Source organism: Wolffia australiana, chromosome 1 (genome assembly GCF_029677425.1).
Source record: "Wolffia australiana isolate 7733 chromosome 1, ASM2967742v1".
NCBI classification, from domain to species: domain Eukaryota; kingdom Viridiplantae; phylum Streptophyta; class Magnoliopsida; order Alismatales; family Araceae; genus Wolffia; species Wolffia australiana.
This window is the reverse complement of record NC_135835.1, coordinates 13,398,240-13,412,779: the sequence shown is the minus strand read 5'-3', so window position 1 is coordinate 13,412,779 and position 14,540 is coordinate 13,398,240. Positions and strand designations below refer to the sequence as shown.

At 37.9% G+C, this 14,540-nt stretch overlaps 1 pseudogene; it reads right to left on the bottom strand.

The window, feature by feature from the left end:
• Positions 1-3,084: 3,084 nt before the first annotated feature.
• Positions 3,085-14,263, bottom strand: LOC144701498 (uncharacterized; annotated as a pseudogene).
• Positions 14,264-14,540: the final 277 nt, after the last annotated feature.

Here is a 14,540-nt window from a genome sequence, read left to right as displayed (position 1 = left end):
GATTACGGTGTAAAACGCCGCATGGTTTGTTTGTCTTCGATTTTGATTTTAAACTAGAACTACTCAAATTTATCGAGAAATTTGGGGTTTGCGGTCATTCTGTGGTGTAAACGAAATTTATCTGTAGAATGACTCGTGATTTTGCGGTCGTTCGAGTTCCAACCGCAAACCCCAAATTTATCCACAGAATGACTCGTGATTTTGAGTAGTTCTGGTTTTATCGATTTTGATTTTAAACCAGAACTATTTTTTGGTGTAAACGAAACTTGAGTTCCAACCGGAAACCCCAAATTTATCCTCAAACCCCAAAATTATCCACAGAACTACTCAAACGATGCGTGATTTTGTTTGTCTTTCAGGCACAGACCCCAAAGATGAGGAATCTCTCCACATAATGACTCAAATTTATCGAGAAAAATTCCACTTCCAACCGCAAGAACGATTCCAAAGACTCGGATCTGTCCTCGATCTGCATGTTCGCAGCGGCCTCGCGCAAGCTTTTGTGTGCAGGGATCAGCTTACGGTGATGCCGGAGTGGTGATTTCGTATGCCGGAGTGGTGATGCCGACAGTGATGTCGCCCTCGACGGTGTTGGAGAAGAAGGCGACGGCAGCGGTGACTGGTGGCGGGGCTTTCTGGAGGTTGGAGAATCACCGGGAAGAGAGAGAGAGAATATAGTAAAATGAAATGGGCGAGAGAGAGAGCGCGAAAGAAGCGCGCCAAAAAAAATTGGCCAACTGGTTGGTCCAATCCTGGGCCGACACGTAGTTTTTTTTCCACGTGTCCCGGTTGCCCAAGATTCGACGGGGGCAACCGGTTGCCCGTGTAGCGGTGTCCAAAGAAAAAAAAAACGGGGCGGGCGGGATTCGAACCTGCGACCTCCGCCCTGGCAACGTGGCGCTTGATCAGTGCGCCACGTGTGCACTTTAGTATAGATATAAAATTTCTATATTTAACTCACTTCAGACCAGATAAATCGAATTAGGAAATTCGATTTATTCCAAAGGTCGGGTCCGACGGTTGACTTTCCAAAATTCATTTATCATTTCTAAAAATCATATTTTTTCTGACTTTTGGAATTCCTATATTAAACCTAACTACTTTAATTAGCACTAATTACTATAATTAATTTTTAATTAAGGAAACTTTCTATAAAACTTTGAAAGATCATAAAAAATTAATTACAGCTCCTTTTGAGCTCGATTTTTTTTTTAAATTCTCAGAAAATTACAATCTACCCCTCTATCCCTATAAATACCCCTTCAGAGAAAGGGTTGAGGCATCCACTTTGAAAACCATCTCTCTTGAGCTCCTCTTTGAAGAAGAAAGTGCTCCCTCTTGTGAAGTTCTTCCCCTGCAATCAGTGTGCTTGTGCTTCTCGACTCTCAAGGGAAGTTTTTCCATTTTCATCATTCATTCATTTACTGAATAGGGTGATAGTTTCCTCTACAATCATTGAGTTAGTGGTGATTTTTATGAGATTTTGTGAAGGATAGTGAAGGGATTGATATTATTTTTGAAAGTGATTAAGAGGAATTGATTTGTTGATCTTGAAAGTACTTATGAGACAGGTTTTCAGAATTGATCTTGATATCACATTTGAATCTTAGTGTGTTTGATCATTCATACATCATTGGGAGCGGTATATCGTTTCTTCTACTAATATGAACAGGTGTTGAAGATCGAGAAGGCAGGCAGGTGACGTTGGTGGCACCAAGGACGTGACGGTGACGAGGGAAGTGGACGTACGAGGAAGAGCTCGTGACGGTCTACCCGAAGGCGATTCGGGGGTGAAGCTCGTGCACCCAAGGACGTGACGTACCATCGGAAGACTCCTCTGCAGAGGCAACTCGGTGAGTTGGGATAGGGTGCCTTACAAGGGAGGATCCTTAGTAAGGTTATCCTGAGTCCTAATTTGGACTCGAAGGGGGGGGGGCCTTGGATTGACTCGATCACTAGCGGATCGAGGAACCAAGTAAATCTTGTGTTTGAGAGAAAGAAGGTGAGCGACAATCCAAGGAATCTTAAAAGTAATTTAGGAAAATTAAAAGTAGATAAGCTAATTCACCCCCCCCTCTTAGCTTCCAACAGAGAGGATAGTCAAGGGAGAACTTACTATATGATTTCCCACCTTAACCTCCGTAGTTATCAGGCTTAAGTTGAAACTCGTCTGGGTCGGGCTACTGTTGCACCTTCTTCCATTCGACGGTTTGATGGCAGATCATATCACTAATCCCCCTATTATCAGTTAATGAGCAATCATCTGTTTGACTACGCGTATCCATTTAATTATGATAGTTGCTTCTATTCGTTATGATATCATTTATATATATCTCCCATGGAAGGTGAATCATGTCTGAAATTGTGAGTTGTGACCATGGACTAATAAGGTGGTCTAGTTGTTCAGTGCGACTGCAAAACATATTAATGAACTAGCTCATCCCTGTCTCAGTCACAAATCACATTTTAATCGACTGATCGTGTGGTTTGAGACAATCGCAAAACACAAACCAATGTTTTATGATTCTTACGGAAATTATAATTGATTCAAGACACTTCACCTTTCGATCTAATTTGCGAATTTTTGAGCCATAAAAAAGCAACCGTTCAGATAAAAATATACCGGCGACAACTAAGTTATGTCTACCAGAAGAAAATTTCTAAGTGCTTATCATTCTTGATCATCGTATAAAACGAAAATATGACGTGCTCTTTTACTTTTGGTTGCGCCGCTAACGTTCAGATGTATTTTCTAATATTTTTAGGCAAGAGCGTAATATGTTTCCGATATGACTTCAATATTTTTTCTCGTTAAACCTGTTCACGTAGGCCTGACACTGTACGAGGACTTGAAAGATCGGTATCCATACGACTCCTGGTAGTCCCTCGGTTTAAGAAGTTTGGCAATTTCCTCACGAGCATTACTCGTCGGGTCTTTTCGCTGAATTTGCTATTTGTAAGACGAAATTCGTTACTCTCGGTGCTCCTTGCTTCTTCAGTCTTTGAGTTTTTCACCGTCCTTGCATTATTCTGTGCCATTTCTTAAACTTGAGCGATCCAGCAGAAAGCAGCCCATATGGCTGGAGAAGACTTTTGTAGAATGTTCATACAGACAAACCAAAATGTATCCTCGGATACATCATAGTCTATAGGAAATGGGTGTCACCTGGTTCAGTAAGCGGTTGACTTCAGATTAAAGTCTGGTTCGGCCTAGAGAACCCCGCAACGCGAGGAGGCGGCAGGGTGTACGAAGCAACCATCCTCGGGGAAGGAGGTGCGCGCCCACCGCCGTGGACGTGGCGAGGAGGCCGCACCACCTGCGCTGCTGCCCTCTGAGCACGCTTCTTGCGAAGAAGAGGGACGACGATCGTCTCGTCTTTGCGCCCGCAGAGGATCCCCTCAACTCCCTTTTCAAGCCCGCCGAGCTGCGCTGCGATCTCCCCGTACACCATCCCGGAGAGCAGGCTGGCTACGCCCGTCTGGAGCACCGCCCCGACGAAAGCGGGCACGCCGAGCGAGTGCGAAATCCGCGCCAGGGGGAGCGGGGACACTCGGAAGACCCTCAAGAGGCACTTCACGTCCACGATTCTGCCCAGGCGCCGCCTGGCCAGTCGGGCGAACCCTTCAAGAGACCGCGGAAGGAGCGCCCCGGTCAGGAGCTTGAGCAGGTACGCCACGTCGTAGAAGCCTTGGAACGTCACCCACAAGGGTTTGGGCCCCCGCGTCCACCGCTTGCTCCGTCGCAGAAGCCCCGCGAAGTCCTCCGAGTCAACGCCTTCCTCTCGTCCTCACAAAGTCTATCCCGATGTGCTTCAGCAGATTTATCGCCGGCGGCCATCGCAGATCCGACGGGGACAACAAATCAAAGTCCCGGAAGTTGATCTCCCAAGTGCGACTCCGGCCGTGCGCGTCGAAGAAGGAGAGCCCAAGCTGGATGATCTTCGTGCCGTTCACGTTGCGCCGGTCGTCTTCGTAGAGCTCGTGAGAGCCGGCCGAGGAGGAGATGTGGCGGACGAAGCCGGCGAACTTGGTGTCCACGGCCACGAAGCGGGACTCCCGCAGCGCCTGGATCATGAGAGGGGATGCTTGGTGTAGGTTACTCGCCCAGACCCTCGCGCTTTGGCACCCGCCATCTCTCTCGCTTTCTCCTCGAAGCGCTGTCTAGGCTAGTCTCTCTTTTTCCTTCCCAAATGGCAAAGCGAGGTCTCTCGCCGTTATTTGCAAGCGACGACAAGCCCTTATTTGTACGGGGGACAACCGAATAAAACCGTCTGTTTCGGAGTTGCGATATGCGTGGAAGCGGCTGACCCGGGCATTCTGGAACGAAGACGACGACGAGATTTCGGAATATCCACCCCCATACTCCGTCGTGCCCGCCCGTTCTTCTCGGGCTTCCCCGCGAAACCCGTTCTTTGTATTTGCAAGTATGCGCGCTGCTCAAATGGAATATCAAAGGAATGCCGTTGGGCCAGAGTTTGGACGGCAGAACGAAGTAGGAACCCACCCATCTCTTATCTCACCGCTACGTACCATGAATTACTTGGACGAGATTGTTCTCGAGGATCAAATATCTGAGATTGTTCTTAAACATGAAACCGAAATTAATTCAGAAGCTTTCCCAATCCCGTGTTTTTATTTAGAGAAATAGAATGAGCAGACACACATTAATCTAAATTGAATGCACAAACTATCCATTTTTCACGACATCAATAGTTTTCTCATAATTTTGTCAAATGGTATCAGGTCCTCTGTTTAAACAGAAATATTTACATTTTCTGTGTAATTTTGTTTGGTTCTGTGCCCAATCAAGTCATGCGTTTCAGATTTCCAAAGAATTAAAACATACTTTGGACGAAACTCGTCACTTTGCACTATTTACACTGATTCGAGATTGATTTGAGATTATTTTACATAGCTCTTTGGAAAAAAAGTTTTTTATTATGGCACGGAGATAAAATCAATCAGACCAGTTGGGAAAGAAATTCATTTTGATTTTTTGATATCAAACATCGAAGTTAGGCAAATATGTGCATTTTTTGTGATATTTCAATGTCAAGCATGGAAGGCAAAATCCTTCGAGTTTGGTAGATCTGTCACACCCATTTCACAGATATCTAAAACATTTTGTGGTTTATTATTTGCGTCTGATTTCACCATTCTCAAACCGACAAACAATCTTGAAAATCAAAAGAAATATTAGATATTTTTGCATTTCCTCACAACTATGCTTGAATGGTTCTACTTGTATACTGTGGCACATGATGACGCCTTTTTGCAAAATCCCTTCTTTTCATATGCCACGTTTTTGTCGCTTGAAAAAATATTTAAAATTTAATCTATATCAACCGTGAATTGCTTGAGTATGAATTTTACTTTTTACTCGCACATAAATTTTCTTGTGCACAATAGAATACTTTTTTATCCACCTAATCACATACAATGTAATATCACTCTCCTTTGAAATTTTAACCAGTATTTCACATATAAAGGTAATCATTTTCCCATAAAATATAGCATAAACACTTCAGTCAGCCAAAATCAAAACTAACATGATGGTTAAAAGTGTCATTGTGGACTTTAATCATGGTAAAATGATAATTTTATCATAAAATTCTTTATTATTTTTTTAATTTCAAAACTAACCAAGGATTTTTTATAATTCCATAAAATAATCAATACAATGGAAATTTGAAGAACATTGGGAAGTTAATTATAATAAAATGGTATGAAAATTTGTAACTTTATGCATCAATTATATGTGTACGTGTAATATTATAACATGTGTGATTTTGATCACCTTGATTCATGGATAGATGAAAGTTAAATATAATTGAATTCAAATTGTGCTTGCTCATTGCCATTAAGGCCTAAAAATGCTTCTCCTCCAAGCATCACTTCTCATGAATCAGCTTACAGATGAAAATTATGGATCTCAGATTTCCAAGAAACTCATATACGCTGATTCATTTGGCTTACACTGTTCACAACCCATGCATACTCGAGTTATATCACTGCTGAATTAAAGTTGAGGCGTGGTGTCCTCATATATGAAGAGAAATCCAAGTGTCCTATCAGAGTGATATGGATTTGATTTGGTGTGTGCTTAAAGTAGAACAAGAGGCATGTCCTTTAACACTGTTAGACTTTGCCCAGAGTCATATTAACTTGGGTTGAGTTGATCAGAACTAAGCCAGCTCCAGCAGCTCATAATCCTGCAACCGCAACCCACTGTTCCAGCTTGGGAAACTAATTTAGCCCTCCCTGTAGCCCAATATGTATATCTGATAGACCCAAAATCCTGAAATAAGTTGATGTAAACTTAAAAGTAAATATTCAAGTTAGACTTATAATTTTTTTATTGAGAAAGCTATAATTTAAAGAAATTCCTAAAAATATGGAAGAATTCATAATGTTTCAGGGAGACTTGTGGAAGACGTTTGGGTTTTAAATACATGTAAATCATTATGTATTTCAATATTGGTGAAAATTTAAAATCGTGAATGCTTAATGAATAGTAATTATATTTATAATAAACAGTTTTTACCACAAGAGTTTTCATTAATTCATTAAATACAATTCATGGAATGCTAATTAATATCACGCCAATGTATATTAAAGATCAACGGGTAGAAACTTATGAATACTTGATTTCTAATTGACAAAATATACAAATTACACATTACATATAAACCTTGATTTTTTTTACAAGTATCCTTGACGAGATATTTAGTTTTCATGATGGACGCATTCGCCTAACTCCATCCAAGGGGAAGGGACACTAGAAATTTGAAAACACAAACCTAAGGATTCATGATCATTATGAGCTCTAGCTATCATCGTATTGTGTATTAATGATGTCCAGCATATGGGTAATAATTATATAAGAAGGTGTTTCATTGGGATATGACTTTTTAATAATGCCACTAACAGTAGTATCAAATTTCTTTGAGCACTTCATTTGCATCTCAATTCTCTGGTACCACTTCATTTCAGTTTCCAGAGTAAATATCTTCATGGAACGAACTTGTTTTTTCATCAAGAAATGATGTTGTGGGGCCACAACACCATTGCACCACCTTCTAATATATTATTTTTTCTGACATTATTCCACCATGTTCAAATGAGGCTATACCATGTATGACGTTGAGTTTGGAAAAAAAAAAAAGATGAATCTGAGGAATCCATAAAAGAATATTTCACTATCATAATGTGTACCTAAATTTGGTACACCCATTTGAGAATAATTATCCATAATTATCAAATTTGAAAACCCCCAAGAGCTGTAAAAAATTGGATAATACGAAAAGATATTGCATGCACTAATTTAAAAAAAGGGTAAATAGACAATAAAACCGCTTTATTTTAATTTTTGAAACATCTATTATTACTATCCTATTTGAAGAATCTAGTTTGATATTTCGTAAAATGGCATCCATAATATGACAATGGACATCACTGTAAAAAAATTGAAAATATGGAAATATTGATTGAGCATATTGAAGGAGGTCAATTATCCTTGTTTGATTTTGAGGTCACTGGGTGAGTTGAAGACATCAGGTATTGTTTCACACCAGTTTTTAACCAATGCTTACTTAGAGCTTCATATTTTGTCTTCTATGAGAAGTTAATAGAATGATGTCAATTATTAATAGTATGCATAATCCAAAATTTAATTATTCATATTTTCCTTAGATATTAAATTATAAAATAATTTGGATGAAAATAAACCCCCAACGTATTCATAATTTTCTCTGAAACATTATGAATGATTCAATATTTTTAGCATGAATTAAATTACTTAGAACTTGTATTTTTTGCTGCTTAGATGTTTCTTGGTGTGGGGGCTTAAAATTAATTTTTTATGAGGTAGAATGAAAATTAAAACATCCAATTCTACTCAAACTAATGCAAGAACACAAAATGGTCTTCCTAACATAAATGCCTTATCTCACATTATAATGAGGGATTCAAAAGTTTTTTTTATTATGGACTGGTTTCTTAAACTGATAATATTTTTAAAATATAGTGTCCATGAAATCAAGAGTCTATGTAAATTTTAATGATCAGAGTAGTTTCTAGTTTAAAGATATTACATCTGGTGAAAAGTGATAAATGATAGAATGAAAGAGAGGAAGAAAAACAAAGAGGAGGAAGATAAGGAAATTACAATGACAAAGAAGGAGAAATCAAAGACTTGGGAGTTGGCATATCATTAGTAATTTTGAAATGGGTTGAATATGGGGTCCTGTACATTAAATGAAGGGAGGTGAATGGTTGCTAGTGAGCCATAATCTCAATGTTGCTAGGGAGATGAGCGGTTACATTATCTCAAATTCAAGGTGTCACAAGGTACCTCAGAGACGGGAACCCATAGCTTGATTGTTTTGATGTTGAATGGCCCTGGTTGACATTGATCTGCAGCTCCATGAGCGGGTGTGAATAAAGAGAGGACAAGGTGTTGGAAGAAAATATAATGGGAGTTTAATTTTTGGTCAGCACAAGAAGTTATTGATGTGTAATGTGAGAGGGGTGGAGATGAAGTGTGGAAAATGAACTTACACGGTAGATGGGATAAGGTGTTAGAATTAATGAAGATAAGAAGAAAGGAGAGAATGAGAAACGGGATTTAGATTATGGAGGTGAGATGAAGGGATGTGTCCAATAAGGTCAAGGGTGAGATGATAGATAAATGAAGTAGAATATAATGTATGGAGAAAGGGAAGGAGGAGCCCAAGAGGAGTTGATCGATGTTGAAGGTGAGAAACCACCATAGCCGTTATCACCAGAAAATCACCAAAGAATTACCCTTTTCTCATACAAAGTTTCACATTAATTCTCAAGCAAAAGTGTCCATACAAACAGGCTCATAGCCCTTTTAAAGGAAAAAAAAACATGCAGTTACAAAGAAATAAACCCTGGACGGTTTAAGAGAAAGTGGTAGAGAGATTGGTGGTTTATGTGGAGAAAGTCATGGGGGAAAGGTGAGGGACAGAGGTTATGAGAAAAGTTGATTTGGAAGTAGGAAAGATAGAAAGAACTAAAATTTGAGGGGAAAGAGAGAAGTGGAATAGTCAATAATAGTGGGCATTTAAGAGGATGAGAGATCTGATTGAAAGAAAGAGAACATGTGGAGAAGAAAAGTCAAAGAAAATGGCTGAGGGAGTAGATAGAGAAGAACAACATGAAAGAGAGGAGAAAATTGAAAGAAAGGGGCTGAGTGAGGAGAGAGAAAAAGAACATCGGAGAGAGACAAAACAAAGAGAAGGGAGAGAAGACGAGAAAGGGAAATATTAAGAATTTCCCATCAACAGACCTTCAGGAGCTTAGGATATTCTCCAAGGCCATCTAGGAGGGAGTTGATCCAACACTGCCCTGCTATTCCATACTATCAAGCGTGTATCAATCTATATATCTCTCTCTATAAAGAAAACTCTATATCCTTCTTACATTTTCTGGAGTAATGACAATGAGAAGTGGAAAACTCAAAACGTGTTCCATTGGAAATTGTATTATTTCAAGAGTTATCTGATCTTATTAAATATTTTGGAGATCTGTATCAGTAGCAGCTGTTCATTAGCAGCACTGACTGAATATGATTGTAATGCATGGATTATGGAATCAAATACTTATAAATCACTTTGAAATTTCTAAAACAACACAAATATACTATAGCTTAAAATATGCTTTCTATAATAATATGGTGTTGAATAATTACTTAAAAATACCAAAAATTAGAAAATCAAAGTCTCATTCTAAAAGATAGATTAAATCATTTCAAGATTAACACTACACATATTTTTCATTTAGATCCAAATAATCATGTACAATTTGTAATATAATTCATTAATCAATGTATTATACTTGGGGGAAGACATTCTTTTAGATTTCGTAGTAAGATTGTTCTTCTCTAGCATAGGCATGTCAACTCTTGTATGTGCTCAGTCCACAATGTCTTTCAAGTATGAGGACACCACACATTGATGAACTCAAAATTAGGGTAAAATTACATCCTTGATATATGAATTAATCAATAATAAAATTTTCAACCCTTCAATTTTCTCTCTCAAACTTTGTAACTCAAGAAAAGTTCAAATAACAATTAAATAATTCGAAATTATAGATATTACTTTATAAAAAAATGTTAAAATATATTTTTTGGAATCTAAAAAATGAAATATTACCAAAACTCAGGAAAAATTATATTCCAACTCAAAAAAAATTTATTCATAATTTGATGCCATAAAAACCATAGGAAATACTTAAAAATTCATAAAATTTGATATATCATTCTAATAACAGATAACACACATACACAATCAGTTTAATGCAAATAAATATGTAAATATGATCATAGTAACCTTCTACATTGCGTGTTATCAGGCATCATTGTAAATAGTAACATTGCTAAAGGAGAGGAAACATCCCAAGTAGTAGTATCATAAAATATATTCATAATATGAATTTATGTGACTCTATCACATTTATGCATTAAATTGATTGAAATAATACATGTTATGAGATTCTATACACTTAAGAGTCCATGCATCAAAAAATATTTTCAATTTTCTATATGTTTTAATAAATACATAAATTAATAAGGAATAAAATGAAGATATTATAATTCAATTATAGCCCAAAAATATTCTTGATTTTTTCAATACTATTATGAATTTTTAACTTTTTTTCCTGGTGTTCTAATTTTGTACATTTATTTTATACAACAAAAATCTTTATTTAAGAGTAAATACATATTTTTTAAATTTAACTAAATACATCTTTATTGTATCTGCAAAAAATTTTCACCTAATGAGATAACCTGGTAGATGGGGATGGCGTAGGAGATAATAAGTTACACTTCCAAGTTAACAGTTCATCAAAGCTTGCTTAGTGGGATGCACACATGAAGAAAATTTGGGAATTATAGAATGAATTATGTAAGTGGATCATGTTGGGTTCTAAGTTCTTGGTCTGGATGGAACTTTAGAAAACTTTATTGCAGTGAAAGACTTAAAATGAGATTGAAATGAAATCATTAAAACCATGGAACGGTATTCGTGATTTATTGGATCCTCCAAGACACATGTCGATCTGCTCAAGTTTGCAACCTCTAGACTTATATGTGATCCTTTGCACATTGAATCTCCTCCTTCACCTTGACGAGCTCTGTTCACAATCTTTTACGCCGTGGGAAAGAATCGAGAATTGAGAGGAGCTAAGGGGAGAGGGGAGAAGAAGGGGAAGAGCCCTAAACAATTCTGGCACACGTGAATTTCATTCAAGACCTTCCTCTATTCATACTAAATGGGTATCTTTCATAAAACTCCTAAACTTTAAGTATATCTTCTCCCATCCAAAAAGACCATTTGTGTGTGACCTTTTATACCCATGATAATCACAAAATGGTAATTTTCATAGTAATTTCATACATTTTATGTGTTTATTATCATTAAAATAATCATAAATCCATGTTATTAAGGCTGAAAATAATTTACGACAATTTTAGAGACAATTTCCATTTTATCCATATTTTATTCTATTTTAACACATTTTTTAATATAACTTTGAAAAAAATTATAAGCCATAAATGTATACATTTAGATTTATTTAAAAGTTTGTAATAGATTTACCTAAAATTTCATAATATCATTCTATTTTTAGAATGCTCTTTTTATTTTTTTGGATTTTTTTTATTTTTATGAATTTTCCTAGTATTAAATTGATATATAACATAGCTTTGTAACTCAAATAATTTAACATTAAATATATTTAATTTATATTATCAACTTTTTATCAACATAAAATTGATAAATAGCATAATTTATTGATTTTTCATCTCCTTGAAATGTGTGTCATGCTGGCAATCTGTCACAACATCTAAGGATAGAGAAAATAAGAGGTGAGACGATCATATGGCTCAAATTTCTCCAAATTGAAAATATAACATCTAACAATCTAAGAGTTTTGGGCTGTAATTAGTGAAGTTATTTGCTCATTCAAAACCTTGTTTGGGGCCATTGCTGTGCTCCAAGAGCAAATGATTGAAGGATTCATGTTCAGATCAAGACACATGATGAAAAAATACCACTCGTCACGTTGGGCAAGTGACGACAAGGTTAGTGTGATCTTCACTTTTTTCCAACTCACGTCTACACCCTTTATCCAAGGTTATCATCACCAATAGCCTAGACTTCCAACATCATACACACCACCTCCCAGTCTGTCGCTCGTCGGTGCATATCTGCCTCCATCTCCACCTCACCAGCGTTAGTAAAATCGTCATCACTTGTTCCTACTCCTTTCTTTGGTGCCTATCCACCATTAGCTCCAAAGCGTAATCGGTATAGAATCTAATTCATTTTCTCCACTCCACTCACATCCATCTTCATCTACCGTCATCCAACATTCCCAAATTGCCAGCTAAGTTATTTTCAATTATTATTAATTAGTATCTTCTTCTAAATTTTATTATACTTCTCACAATTATTTTATGATTTTTTAATATATTAGTTTAAATAAGATAAATATTTTCTGATTTTACTATAATTATTTTGAATTCCAATCACCTAGTTTGATTTCATTAAATTAATTTAATTCCTAAAATAAATATATATAAGTATAAGTTAAAGATAAAATTCACTTATACAATACTTTCTCATGGATTCAATCATTAGTGGCCCTATGCTCGTGAGGAAAATTATAAATATTGTTGGATAAACCAGAATCCTTCAACGATAAATTTTACCCTAATTTCTGCTTCATCAACCCATGTTTCAGTCTACTTAACATCTCCATAGGCCAAATAAATTTTATGGGCATTACAAACTAATTAACTATATCATAACATATATTAATTAGTGACAGATTAGTTTAACCAGATTTATGGGTTGAGTCTTCAACGCATGGAGTGCCAAAACTACATCGTGTGTGCTCTTAAAGATACAAAGGATAGCACGTTGACTTACTCATGGAACTTGTGTGTCATTATTTATCATGCATGTATAGTCTATTATCTACTTGATGCTCTTAGGATGTTTTAGGGTATGGTCAACTTCTAACCATAATCGTTCATCCAAGTTAGTACTGATGCATATGAAATTATTAGAGAACTCGTCTCATATTTTTCTGCCTTGGACAAGGACTTCATGACATCACCTTTCTTGAGTTGTCTCCTCTTATACTGAGGGTGGATGATCCCATTTCTATCACCCGAAGAAAGACTATTTAGAATCCCATCATTATGAACTCATACGTCATAATCAAAGAATAACTTTCTGTCCACAATACTTCTTTAGAGTCTCAGGCCTAAGGATCACTTATACGACCATTACATGGATCAACCTGATTGACGGTTTGGTATAATAACATTTAGGGATTCAGACGGATCAATTCTGTAAACTCTTTCCACTCATCATATGAGTATGGCTAGATAGGGCTATTCTATCTAGATACTTCAATGTCCTTCTTTGGTGTCATTTAAATAGGAATATTCAAAAGACATGTTTAAAGATGATGTAACACGACATCGATTCTGTCACGTCACACCACAGGGATTGAACATTATGAAAACATCAACAACGTAATAAGTTGCATGCAAATTTAGTGGACATTGAATGAGAAAACGTAGTGACTGACTGATCTGGGGAGTGGTTCAGTTCAGGTGATGACACCCAGGGAGTGTCGAGCCTTGTCCAGGCTCCCCATGATCTGTGAGCTCAGCTCGAGGGCCAACGAGATGTAGAGTGCGTTACCACCCAACATCATCCATACCGACGTAGTCAACAAGCCAATCCGACACCATCTAAGGACGTACCCTAGTGTGTGTAACGCTGGCTAGTCCTATGCTCCGAGGATAGATCTCTCAGGACAGAGAAGCAGTCGGTGATCGGCACTAGAAGAGATAACTGTGCTGCAAAATAAGGGAGGAGGTAGAGAATGACATGAGAAGTGCCAGTCGATCTCATCAGCAAGGTACAACCAGTCGGGATCGGGCGGAGAGTCGATCGTCCTGGAGGTTCACTAGGAAGAGCGGGCCGGCGTCAATGCTCCAGCAGTAGCCACCGACTGGGTGCAAGTGTAGACAAGGAGTCACAACCAGGAGAGGCCAAACTCCTAGGTTGTTAGTCAGACTGTTCACCTGGTTGACAGGGTTGTGGACCCAAGCTGGCCGGAGTCGTTGACGGAAGAGGAATATAGGTGGTGATTCCACGTGCAACAAATGAATACCAGAACCATCCAACTGGCAGATAGGAGCACCAATAACCATCCCCTAGCAGTGGAGAAAGACTCCGGGGGTGGGCTCAGTAGCTCCGTCCGCAACACAACTCTTCCCAATCAGAAAAGTTGAGGGAGAAGGGCACCCTCAATTGACAAAGTCAGCTCACACGGAAGTAGTAGAGGATTGTTGTCGCCCGGTAGAGGTGTCCACTGGCTGAGTAAGGCAGGAGCTTGAGACAGGAGGTTGTGCAACCGTATATCGTTGCGTTCACATGGTGAGAGACCCCACTGGAGAGACTGTCTGGATCGACAGGTCTACAGTGCCG